Below are 12640 nucleotides of genomic sequence, written 5' to 3' on the forward strand. Positions count from 1 at the left end.
CCGTCCACAAGAGCTGAGGAGCTACATGCCAAAGAGTGTCATTTGCAACAGAAATAATGGAACATGAAGCCTCTGCAGCCAAAGCCCCCCAATTTCCCCTGGGGCTAAAAACTGCATGAATTCCTCGACTCTCTGAGCCCTGCTCAACAGCTGGTCAGTTCTGCATCAGGTTTTAACATGCCCTATATCTCATCTTCCTTAAGGTACAGGCCTTTGTTTCAGCAAGGTACTTCTAAGCACTCGTTCTGATGTAAGAGTGACCTACAAATACAAGTTGTGCCTGTGCCCTTTTTGCTCCTGCGTGGTAGATAAAGGGCTAACGCTGACACTTTTCTGCTTGTTTCTTACATTAGCAATATTGGGAGTCACCGTTTTCTCTAATCCGCCAAATCACGGCAGACTGATTTAAATCAAGGTGATTTAAGAAGCAATTTAAATCATGATTTAATCACCAAGTGGAAAGCCTCGATTTCAATCATCCATTTTAATCAATTTTTCCATTTGCACTTCAGTTATTTTCTAAAGAAAAGTGCATTCTCACTGGTTAATATAACCAGTGAACCATGTTACAACTACAATTACAACTAACCAGAGCCTTTACACTAGATTTGGTACATCTTGTTATTACTAGGAGCGTACATTAGAACAATATATATTTATTTAAGCAATTGCATAGCTTAATATTTTCAGATTCTTATTAACTAATTGTACATTTTAGTATGTTAGAAAATAGTGAATGACATATTGCTTATTAACTAGATTATTAACTTTTTGCTCATGGTTTATGTCAAGCTGCATGAGGATGGTAACTAGAATTTAATTAAACACACAAAACAGCATATACAATTTATTTTTGTTAAACAAAACAAGCCCTTAATGCAGTACATGACCTGCTATGCCAGATTTATAAAGACTAACTTCAAAAATTACATGTTTTCCCCCCATTCTTTCTTTATATAGAAAAGCAGCCTTTAACTCCAAGTTTTTAATAGAGGCCCATGGATTCAGCATGTTCATTTATTTAGTTTAAACAGGTTTGTTTTTAAAAATTAAAAACTTATAATTTCAACAAATCAGAAAATCTAATTTCAATTTTTTTAAAAAATCAGATTTATTTTATTTTTTAAAATCATCGATTTTTGTCCACCCTGCTCCAAACACTCTTTCAGCAAAATGTTGGTGGAAGTTTTCTCAGCACTCAGAAGGGAACGGGGTTTGGATCATTCACAAAGAGTTTTTCTCCCCGGGGTTGTTTTTTGTTTTAAGTTGTAAACTGCCTGACTAAAAAAAAAACATTTCTCTTCCCATTATCCTGGGTTCAGTCTCACCTTGTAATAACCTTCATTCCAATTTTGCCCGCAAAACCAGGGAAGCTGAAGCTGAGTGCTGATACATCTAACACAAAACGACTAGAAAAGGACCATGCTAAGCTCCAGAGAAAGTTAGCCAAGCTAGGTGAATGCACAACATAATGTGAAACAGAGTTCAATATTAATAAACGCAAAGTAAGGCACACTGGGGGCAAAAAATCCAACTACTCACACACCACACAAGCGTCTAACCTATCAACCAGTTCAGGAAAGACATCAGTGTAGACAGATCAAGGAAGCGCTGAGCTCAAAAGAAAACAAGGTATCAGGACTGGGATTGTGTAGAATAAAGATTAACGTTATAAAGCCTTTATATAAGTCAATGGCGAGGCTTTGTCTGGATACTGTGTGCAGTAGGGGTCACCCCATCTCAGAAAGGATATTGCAGAGCTGGAGGGAGTTCAGAGAAGAGCAAAAAGACCATTCAAAAGCCTGGAAAATCTCTCCTATGAAGAGTAAATGTTACCTCAGAAAGGAGACTCGTAAGAGGGGATATGTTAAAAGCACATAAAACAAGTGGTCTAGAGGAGCGTTATAACACAGGGGTCCAAGGCCCCCTGGGGGTCCGCAAGCAGGTTTCAGGGGATCCGCCAAGCAGGGCCAGCATTACACTCACTGGGGCCCAGGGCAGAAAGCCTAAGCCACACCACCCCGAGCCCTGCCACCTGGGGCTGAAGCTGAAGCCTGAGCAGCTTAGCTTCATGGGGCTCCCTGTGGCATGGGGCCCTGGGCAATTGCCCGGCTTGCTACCCCCTAATACAGGCCCTGGCTTTTATATGCAGAAAAACAGGTGTTGTGGCATAGGTGGGCCGTTGAGTTTTTATAGCATATTGGGGGGGCCTCAGAAAGAAAAAGGCTGAGGCCCCCCTGCTGTAGTGGGTAGACCGGGAGCTGCTGGTCTCCATCTCAAACATAAGAATAAGGGGACAGTCAACAAATTTTTTTAAAAGGTGGGAAATTCGAAACCCATACAAACTCATTACAAAGGATGAGGCCAAGAACTTAGCAAGGTTCAAAACGGAGTGGACAGTCATACGCATAACACAAGTATCCAGAGTTAATGCATCCACATTCTGGAAGAGATTAAAACTCACACTGAAACGAATCTGTAACTATTGGGGATTAGGACAAGACCTAATGTGGGGAGCAAGTTATCCCACACCTGCCTCATGGGAAGTTTCTTGCTCCTTCCTCTGAAGCATCTGATGCTAGCCGCTGTCACAGATATATACTGGACTAGATGACCTCAGGTCTTATGCAGTCTGGCAACTCCTACAGTTCCTAAAAAGGTGACCCTATCAGGCCTTATATGTCATAAATCAGAGAGGGAAAAAAAAACACTATTTTTTGCAAGGCACTTTTGGGTTCACCAATACAAAAAAACATGTTTCACAAATCTGCAGCTCCACTGTGTTCAGAAACAGGACTGTGTAACATAATACAACTTCCTGCTTTCATGAAAAGCATGTAGCATCATGAACTATAACGACTCACATGATCTTCTCAGTGAATGGAGCTTGAGTGGAACCAGCTATGTGGTTAATCCACTAGGAATTCTACACTGCAGCATTCGCAGGCTGAGAAACAGGATACCGCTCAGCGCTGCTTTGCTGTAGCTGGCATCACTCCTCTGTCTGCGACTTCCAATTAAAAGTTGTCATGGAATAAAGACAAAACAGCCACGCCTGTGTGGAAGATCGATCCCCAAGAACAGAACACTACAAATGTATCAGAACTCTTTCACACACACATAACACAAATGGAGAAGGATCAAAGACAGGAATAACCCTATGTATATCCCAAATACTCTAAGGATCCTGCTGGACCATGCCAGCGGAACCAATGTAAACAGGGAGAAGCCAGTCACTCAGACCCACTCCAACAAGGATAAGCCATCAAGACTACCCTCAACCCCATCCAAAAGGTTTTCCATACCGCTTACATACATGGCAACAAGCACAGAACAAGAACCTGAGGACTTTGCAAGAAGTTTTCTAGATATTTGTAACTATGCTGCACAACCAGTTGGCCTCGATTTCTACAACAGGACACTGGGAGAGACCTAATGATCCATACGAATGGTAAGAGGAACCAATAACATTTGAGGTGTGGTTCTCAAAGAATCCTCTCTGAACCTCCCCCATGCCCTAAGGCTGCCCCGCCCCCGGTGCATAGTGATGTGATCATTGTGCAGACAGGTTGGAGGGCAGGCTTGTAGCAACAGAGGGGGTAGGTTTGAAAAGCCCTGTGGAAGTAAGCCCAGCTCTGGCTGAGCAGTCTCTGCAGCAGGCCTACTGGGTCTGGAACTCCTTGCCAGAAGAGAGAAGACTGAGCCCAAGCCTGACTGTTTAGGACAAGAGCTGAAGACACCGTTCGGAAAAACTCGCCAATCCCAAGAATGGTGTGTGGCAAAGCAGGTGCTCAGATACCATGGTGAGCAGATACCAGACAGTCTCAGAACTTGGACACTGCCCCCCCCCCCCCACTGAAATGCACACTATTCAGAAGGTAAAAAGAGTTTACGAGTGTGGTCTTCTAAGGAAACAAACTCTAACACTTGCATTCCAAGGTGATAAACTCTTTCCACAATCTCCAGACACCCATATCCTGTCTTCCTGGGCAGGAGCCTGACAGAAAGGCTGCTGACACAAGAACACTTTAGACAGGAGAAATCTATTCTCCTCCAAGTCATTCACTCTCGATATTAACTGGAATTTGAGTCCGACAAAGCACTTCTCATTGATCACTCAGGTTGCTGGGCTCATAGACATGGATCGTTTGGATTGATTCAGAACATAAGCTCTAGCTATGAATCCAGAAGAGAAGGGCTCCTTCAGATTCCACACCCGGAGCCTATCCCCACAGTGTGCTCAGGTCAGCTGATCAAAAGTCAGGGGAGCTTCTCTTCCACTTCCCAGGAGAACGCTTAAAACACAGGAAACTGACATTCCTGTTAATCCCAGTGTGCAACATACTCTTCATTCATTCCACACCAACAGCTGTGACAGAACAGTGCAAAGAGCTCAAGGCAGGGTCTAGCTCTCCACTGATATGTCAAAAATACTGGGAATTGGGGAGTAGCCTGCGAAACTGCAGGCAGCTCAAAAATCACCAGGAGTTGGGTAATTCTCAAAGGACTGGTCTTTACTCACCCCAGGGTTTAGAGCTCAAGTGGAACAGTTACCAACCACGGGCAGCACTCTGCAGAAGGGGCAGCACTAAAAGGCTCAGATGAAAGTTTCCAAAAAGCCTGGAAAGCTTCAGCAAACCTCAGGAAAAGTTTGACTTTTTAAAATTTTTTTAATTAACAGTCGGGGGAAAGGCAAGCATGCCGGAGCTCCGTGACCCAGCCCTATTCATTATGCAGTGCATCACAGCAATAAACTAAACAGAGGTCAGGAGCAGCACAATTAATAGCAACACTAAACCCACAGGACAGGGAGGGGAAGCCAGAACCTAGGTTCACAAGCACTTCGAGTCAAACATGACCACAGCCCCATGAATAATGTGATTATTGGCTGCAAAAATAGCCACATCACTCCCCTTTTAAATACAGGCTGCCTAACTGCAATACAGTAACTATGCTTCCAGTTTTGTAAAAGAGTCTCTAGTCCTTTTGGTTGGGGAAAACAAGCCTTGAAGCAGATTTAAACTCACGTTATATCTCTGTGGGTCTGCAGACAGCCCAGAACAGCTATGACAAAGGGCACATGTTAGCCCTGGCTAGAGCACTTTGGGATAAACATTAACCTAACACATTTACCCATTGCTAAGTGCAGTGATGGGGCAAGGGCTAGTTACTGGCAAGAGTCACCAGGGAGAGGAATGAGGAACAAACCTTCCCCTCCCCAGCACATTTAAAGTCACACCCACCCTTGTGGGAAAGGGAAACATACATTGTAATGCTGAGAAACAGCAGCAAGAAAAAAACCTCACCTACCTACTGTGTTCCACAACACCCCAAACAGATGCCTACCTCCCTCACTTCTGGACACCCAAAGCCCCCACCCATAAGACAGGAGAAGGCTTTCAAAGCACCCAGCCGCCTCCCTGCCCCAAACAGTTTCTGCAGTTACCAAACATTTGTATGTGGAGCAAAATACATTTGTTATGTTACGTTCACACAAGGGATGCTGTACTGAACTGGCAGTAGGGCCGTGGTTCCTGGCCTTTTGCTGCAAAGCTTAGATTGACTGGGCTGTGGAGGACATAGGACCGTCAACATGATGTAAGGCAGAAATAAATGGTTTGTTCACTCCCTGACAAGGCCCCAACCAAAACTGCCAAACTACCCACCAGCAGTAGACTGCTATACTGCCCTCCTCAGCAGGCGTCTATGGCTAAAGATCCCAGAACCACAGCAAGCCCATGTGCAAGCAGAGCTATGGCTGGGACTGTCAGAATCATAGAATCATAGAATATCAGGGTTGGAAGGGACCTCAGGAGGTCATCTAGTCCAACCCCCTGCTCAAAGCAGGACCAACCCCCAATTAAATCATCCCAGCCAGGGCTTTGTCAAGCCTGACCTTAAAAACTTCTAAGGAAGGAGATTCTGCCACCTCCCTAAGCAACGCATTCCAGTGTTTCACCACCCTCCTAGTGAAAAAGTTTTTCCTAATATCCAACCTAAACTTCCCCCACTGCAACTTGAGACCATTACTCCTTGTCCTGTCCTCTTCTACCACTGAGAATAGTCTAGAACCATCCTCTCTGGAACCACCTCTCAGGTAGTTGAAAGCAGCTATCAAATCCCGCCTCATTCTTCTCTTCTGCAGACTAAACAATCCCAGTTCTCTCAGCCTCTCCTCATAAGTCATGTGTTCCAGACCCCTAATCATTTTTGTTGCCCTTCGCTGGACTCTCTCCAATTTATCCACATCCTTCTTGTGGTGTGGGGCCCAAAACTGGACACAGTACTCCAGATGAGGCCTCATCAATGTCGAATAGAGGGGGACGATCACGTCCCTCGATCTGCTCGCTATGCCCCTACTTATACATCCCAAAATGCCATTGGCCTTCTTGGCAACCAAGGGCACACTGCTGACTCATATCCAGCTTCTTGTCCACTGTCACCCCTAGGTCCTTTTCCGCAGAACTGCTGCCTAGCCATTCGGTCCCTAGTCTGTAGCTGTGCATTGGGTTCTTCCGTCCTAAGTGCAGGACCCTGCACTTATCCTTATTGAACCTCATCAGATTTCTTTTGGCCCAATCCTCCAATTTGTCTAGGTCCCTCTGTATCCTATCCCTGCCCTCCAGCGTATCTACCATTCCTCCCAGTTTAGTATCATCCGCAAATTTGCTGAGAGTGCAATCCACACCATCCTCCAGATCATTTGTGAAGATATGAAACAAAACCGTCCCCAGGACCGACCCCTGGGGCACTCCACTTGACACCAGCTGCCAACTAGACACGGAGCCATTGATCAGTACCCGTTGAGCCCAACAATCTAGCCAACTTTCTACCCACCTTATAGTGCATTCATCCAGCCCATACTTCTTTAACTTGCTGACAAGAATACTGTGGGAGACAGTGTCAAAAGCTTTGCTAAAGTCAAGAAACAATACATCCACTGCTTTCCCTTCATCCACAGAACCAGTAATCTCATCATAGAAGACGATTAGATTAGTCAGGCATGACCTTCCCTTGGTGAATCCATGCTGAAACCTCGGCAACTCCCATCCTTTCACCAAAGAAGCCAAAGGCAACTTCCATCCTTTCACGTGCTGTGTGTTTATACCTCCCTACTGTATTTTCCACTTCATGAATCTGATGAAGTCGGTTTTAGCCCACGAAAGCTTATGCCCAAACACATTTGTTAGTCTCTAAGGTGCCACAAGGACTCCTTGTTTCTTTTGCTGATACAGACTAACACGGCTACCACTCTGAAACCAGAAGCCAAAGAGAAGCTCCCATGTACCACTGAATTTCAATGGGAGTTGAGTGCCTCACCCCCCGAAGGATCCTTTGAAAACTCTGGGGCACTAGTTAATTGTTGACTCAGGGAGAGAGGATACCTGACCAATGTAGTTATTTGAAGGGTGTAACCATTGAAGATGGAGAGAGGCTGGAGCTGGTAATCTGCTCCCAGCAGATCCTGGGTGACTTGTGAGTTATTTGGAATGCCTGACGGGTGCATTCCGAGGCCTCATCTGTGCTGCTCTCTCAGGGGTTCAAGTACCCAGAGCGTCCCGCTAGCCCCGCTGTCCAGGTCCACCTACTGTTCTTGCAGATGCTGCCGGAACTGTCTCCACACCCTTCCTGCAATGCTGATGTTGGCTCCAGACAGTAAGCCATGGAGTAGTGGGCTGAGATGTTTAACAGCAGAGATGAGGACCAACAGCTGCACGCATTCAGAACGAGGAAGCAAACCCACCTGGCCTCACCACTAGAGCAGACCATGACAAGGAGAGCTCCCCTCCCCAGAGAAGAGTGGAGATTGCTCTGTGGAAGCTGGCTACACCAGCTATCTCAGTGGTTCTCAAACTTTTGTACTGGTGACCCCTTTCACATAGCAAGCCTCTGAGTGCGACCGCCCACCCTTATAAATTAAAAACACTTTTTTATATATTGAACACCGTTATAAATGCTGGAGGCAAAGCGGGGTGGAGGCTGACTGCTCGCGACCCCCTGTGGGTCCCAATGCTGATTGAGAACGCCTGAGCTATCTGGTGGCCAACTCCTCGGCACAGTCAGTACACCCCAGCAAACACAACTGTTGGGAGTCATGCAGGGCAGTACGCATACTGCTAATGGGGTGTGTGATCAAGGTGGCCACTAGTCCAGAGCCCCTGCTGGAAGCCATGAGCCTCAACCCCACCCAGCAGTTTATTAACAGACCAGAGATACTAAACTTTCATGTGCAGGCCAAAGAGGACGATTCCCATGGTACATTGATGGGTCTGCTGTTAGCGTGATGCGTCGGGACACCACCCCAATCACACAGCAACTCCCATGTATACGCAGCAGATGGAGAGAGCGAGCATGCATGAGACAAAGCAGGATGAGAGAGCTCCTGACCCACCATGGCTGTTCCACAACTAATGAATGCAGCACGGCAGAAGAGTTCAGTATCAAGGCAGCCAGCCTGGCATTAACCAATGAAGCTGTTAGCACAGACAGCACATGTTAGAACACACTTTTAAACTCATGAGGGACTGGAGCACCCATCAGTGAAATGAATAACTTTAATGGAGTTTATTCCATGGGGAGATGCAAAGGGGTTTTTGTAAGCATTAAACATTCTTTATTATTTGTATGGGAAAAAGTACATGGAGGTGCTGTACTTTTCACAGATGTGGGCTTTATATTCTAGTACAAGGGAGTTGACAGAGGATTGAAGTGTAGGTGTAGTGGCAGTAAACAGTAATTGTGATATGTAAAGGGTACAAGATTTGTTTTCAAGAAAGTTTATTACACACAGACAAGCTCGCAGGCCTGCCCCCATATCAAAAAAACCTAACATGCATGAGAGCAAGAGCACTTCTTCCAGACACACTTTTCTTTCCCCTGCTCTTGCAGAAGGTGCCTGCAAAAGCAGTTGTGAGGATGCTTTAGAAGAAAGGGTAATAGCTCTTGCTCTGCCCTAATTCAGGGGTTCTCAAACTAGGGGTCAGGACCTCTCAGGGGGTCACGAGCTGTCAGCTTTCACCCCAAGCCCCGCTTTGCCACCAGCATTTATAATAGTGTTAAATATAAAAAAGTGTTTTTAATTTATAAGAGGGGATCACACTCCGAGGCTTGCTGAGTGAAAGGAGGCACCAGAACAAAAGGTTGAGAACCACTGCTCTAACAGATACGCAGCAATTGGGCAGGCGGTGCTCCTGCCAGTCTCAGGGTCAAAGCAGCAGTATCTCATTTTGTTACAGAACTCCCATTGGCATCGTCTATCCTCGCTGGGTATCTTCCTCGTACGCCATACGCATTGCTGCCTGGCCCTCCTGCCTGCACTAGCCCTGACTTTCCAGGAGTTTTCCAAACTTTGCATCCTGCTGTATAGTAGTAGCCCTCCTCTTGTGTGCCTGAGACTGGAGCACTCAATACAGCTACTAACCGGTAGGATTTTCCTCTTCCTTCAGCTCATATTTTTAAGAGGTCCCAAAACTGGAATGCCATCACCCCCACCCTGTGCCTGCAATGGACTTTCCAGGCTGCAGGACTACAATTTAAAACAAGGGGAGTTGGTCGCAGCCGCATCCCCTCAATCCTAGGGAAAGCGATCAAAGCAATTTCAATTCAGCACTGACTTCCCCTGCTTACTTAGAATCCATTACCCTTCACACACACTTGGGAAGGGGGTGGGGGGGGCGCCACTTCATTAAATAAAGACTTGATTGAAGGCCCACTGCACCATGATCTCTAGGTGCACCTTGGAGGCAGATGGCCTGATAAGCACACCATGTAACAGCAATGTTTTGCCCCTAGTGCTCACTGTAATTCTGCGAAGTGGAGGTTTGTTTCTTTGATGGCTTCTCATCATCAAGTCTGACCACATGGCCCAGCTCAGACAGATACTCTGTGAAGGAGTCAGGCACTTCTACCCTGACAGCTAAGAGCAGCCCAAGAAACAGGAGCAGCCAATGTAGGGGGGATAGAGTCTGCAGGCACAGCAGAACAGGGGCAAGGTGGTATTGTGGTCCTATTACCAACACCACAGGCAGCATACATCAGAATGCGCCCAGTTCTTCCATGATAAGTCCCAGCTGTACAATAAAAAGCTGCAGGCCTGCTGAAGTGTTTTGTCCCCCCGATTCTTCCTCAAGCATAAGTGGCTCAGCTGACATCTCAGGATTCTGGGTCCCTCCCAAAGCGATCCCAAAACTCAATCCTCCCCCAGTCCCCATCACCTCTTCCCTTGGTGTATAGAGGCCCCCTAAGCAACATTCTTCTGACAAAACCATAAGGCAGATGAGGATATGAAGGGAATGGTGTGGGTATTGACATTAAGACTTCTGTAAGGATTTTGCTTGGTGCTGCCGCCATTTGCTTAGAAACAAGAATACAAAATCACTCTCCATCAGGAATCTGAGTTCAGGGGCCTAACAACAGGCTGTAATCATGAACAGGAAGGCATCAGCAAGCAGGTGTGTTTCTATAGGGTCCCAGGGGGATCAGTTCTTGGCCCTATGCTGTTTAACATTTTAGGGACCTGGAGTTAAATCATTAGTGGTAGTTTGCAGATGACAAAGCATGGGCTAATAGTAAACAACAGAGGAGAGATACGGAGTGAGCTGGACCTCTTAGTAAGCTGGGTGCAAAAAAAAATAAAATAAAAAAATGCATTTTGATACGGCCACATGTAAAGTAACATCTAGGAACCAAGAATGTAAACCATACTTTCCCGGGAAGCAGTAACCCTGAAAGAGACTTGGGGGTCAGGGTGAATAACCAGCTGAACATGAGATCTTAATGCAACATTGTGGCCAAAAGGATTAGCATATCAGGCTCGGCAGAAGAGTCAGTCCCAGAGATCTGATACAGTTCATTGTACAATGAGCAAGTTTCCCATTGTGACCTTAAGACCATTTGCCTTTTAACAGCACTGCCTGCTGCTCCTGGCAATGCCCATCTCTGCTAGTTGTTCAATTCTCTATCAGTACACTACGACAGTCATTCTAATTCAGGACCCATTTCTAAACCTTGATGGCCTGGCGCAGCCCAGAGACAGCCCCAGACCCAAAGCTCCACCCCCCAGGGACCCCTGTTGGGGCTTGGAGCTAAAATAATAGACACTGGCCAGCTAGGGAATACTCTCCACCAGCAACTGCAGGGAAGGGCAATGAGCCGAGGCCAAAGAAAACTGCCATCCCCAGCATATGGGGGCAGACGCAGGGGGAGTCGTGGGGCAGAGAAATGTGCAGATGCAATGGAGGGGCTATGGGAAGAATATGGGGCAGATGGGTCTAGGGGAGGGGTGGTAAGCTAACAGCTCCTGAAAAATCACAGCCCTCTCAACCCCCCCTCCCCTACACACACTGTGCATGGGATGCAGGGGTGGGGTGTTCTGTGCGTAAAGTGAGGGCTGGGGATATGGTGGGGGAAGATCTAGGGGGATGCCAGGATGGGTGGTATGACAGAGGGAGGGTTACATTACAGGCTCAGGCAGGGGCAGGACAGGGTGTAGAGACAAACAGCCAGCCTTGTGCAATGAAGTCCAAATACAGAGTGAAGTGCCTGGGCCCTGGTTAAGTGTGGAAACGTCCACTGTGAAAGTTGTGCCATTGTCCAGGTAACAGAATTCTAAAAGCCCTGACTCGAAGACTGGATGTTCTAACTCCTCTGCTCTAGGCATGATCTGGGGGCAGGTCTCCTGTGCAATACAGGCCAGAGACCAGACAGGAGGATCACCATGGTCCCCCTTCTGGCCTTGGAATCTACAAACCCCTGAAACAGGCTCTACAGCCCAAGTTTCATTACTGTCTACCAAGGACGGCAGCTTGTCTGGAAGTGTTCATTAACAGAAGTGGGACCTGATCCTCACCCAGGCCTTCAGGTGCATTTTCTGTTTGGTAAAAGGCCCTGAACAACACAAGGATCGATGTGGAGAGAGATGCATTTATGGTTTGACGGGTAACACACACACCCACTGCCAAAGCTTCTGAAATGTGAAGTCCAATACAGCTACAGCTGCACCATATTCCCTCCGCTCCACACCACCCCTGAAGGCAAATACTCAAGAAGTCTCAAGGCCATGAGCAGCCCTCTGAAGACACCACTAAGAAGGTCTTAGAGCAGTGGTTCTCGAACTGTGGTCCATGGATTAGTAACCCATAGAGTCCTCCCTAATGGTCAGTAAGAGAGGACACTGAGGATCAGCAGTTGGGAGGGTGGCTAAGGGTTAGAAGTGACTCACAAGGGATCATCTATGGAATGGTCTGTAAAAGTATCTGGGTAACCACCGTTTAGAGTAAATCCTTTTGCAGCACTTTAAAGTCACATTCACTCTTGTCCTGCTGTCTCACCTGGTGACAGCAGTGAAATATTCAGAGCTGCACAGACCAAGTCGCTTACTGAATCCATGAGACAAGAGAAAGACATGCTGTGAAGAGTTTCAGAGTAGCAGCCGTGTTAGCCTGTATCTGTAAAAAGAAAAGAAGTACTTGTGGCACCTTAGCGAGTAATGAAGAGTAGGTCTGCAGCTTGCCAGCTCATCTGCAGACTGTGGAGAAGCGTACCCATTTCACCATAGGTGCTCTCCAAACTTTAAGCAGAAGCAGGCATCATATTCACAGCTGTCAAACGGCCTCATGAGAAGAGCCATCAGCAGTGAGTT

General features: G+C 46.7%; 1 protein-coding gene across 4 annotated transcripts in view; it reads right to left on the minus strand.

Annotated features, from left to right (window-relative positions):
• ZFTRAF1 (zinc finger TRAF-type containing 1) overlaps window positions 1-12640 on the minus strand; it is a 49291-nt gene that overhangs the window by 20059 nt on the left and 16592 nt on the right. The window contains exon 1 of one of the 4 annotated variants that reach the window (XM_084621814.1): window positions 5028-5091. The exons of the other annotated variants lie outside the window; for them this stretch is intronic. The gene's annotated coding sequence lies outside the window, so the exon portion shown is untranslated. Of the gene's footprint in view, window positions 1-5027; window positions 5092-12640 lie in introns of those variants that run through there. 4 annotated transcript variants of the gene reach the window in all.

Source organism: Lepidochelys olivacea (genome assembly GCF_965140295.1).
Source record: "Lepidochelys olivacea isolate rLepOli2 genome assembly, chromosome: 2".
In the NCBI taxonomy this organism is placed as follows: Eukaryota; Metazoa; Chordata; order Testudines; family Cheloniidae; genus Lepidochelys; species Lepidochelys olivacea.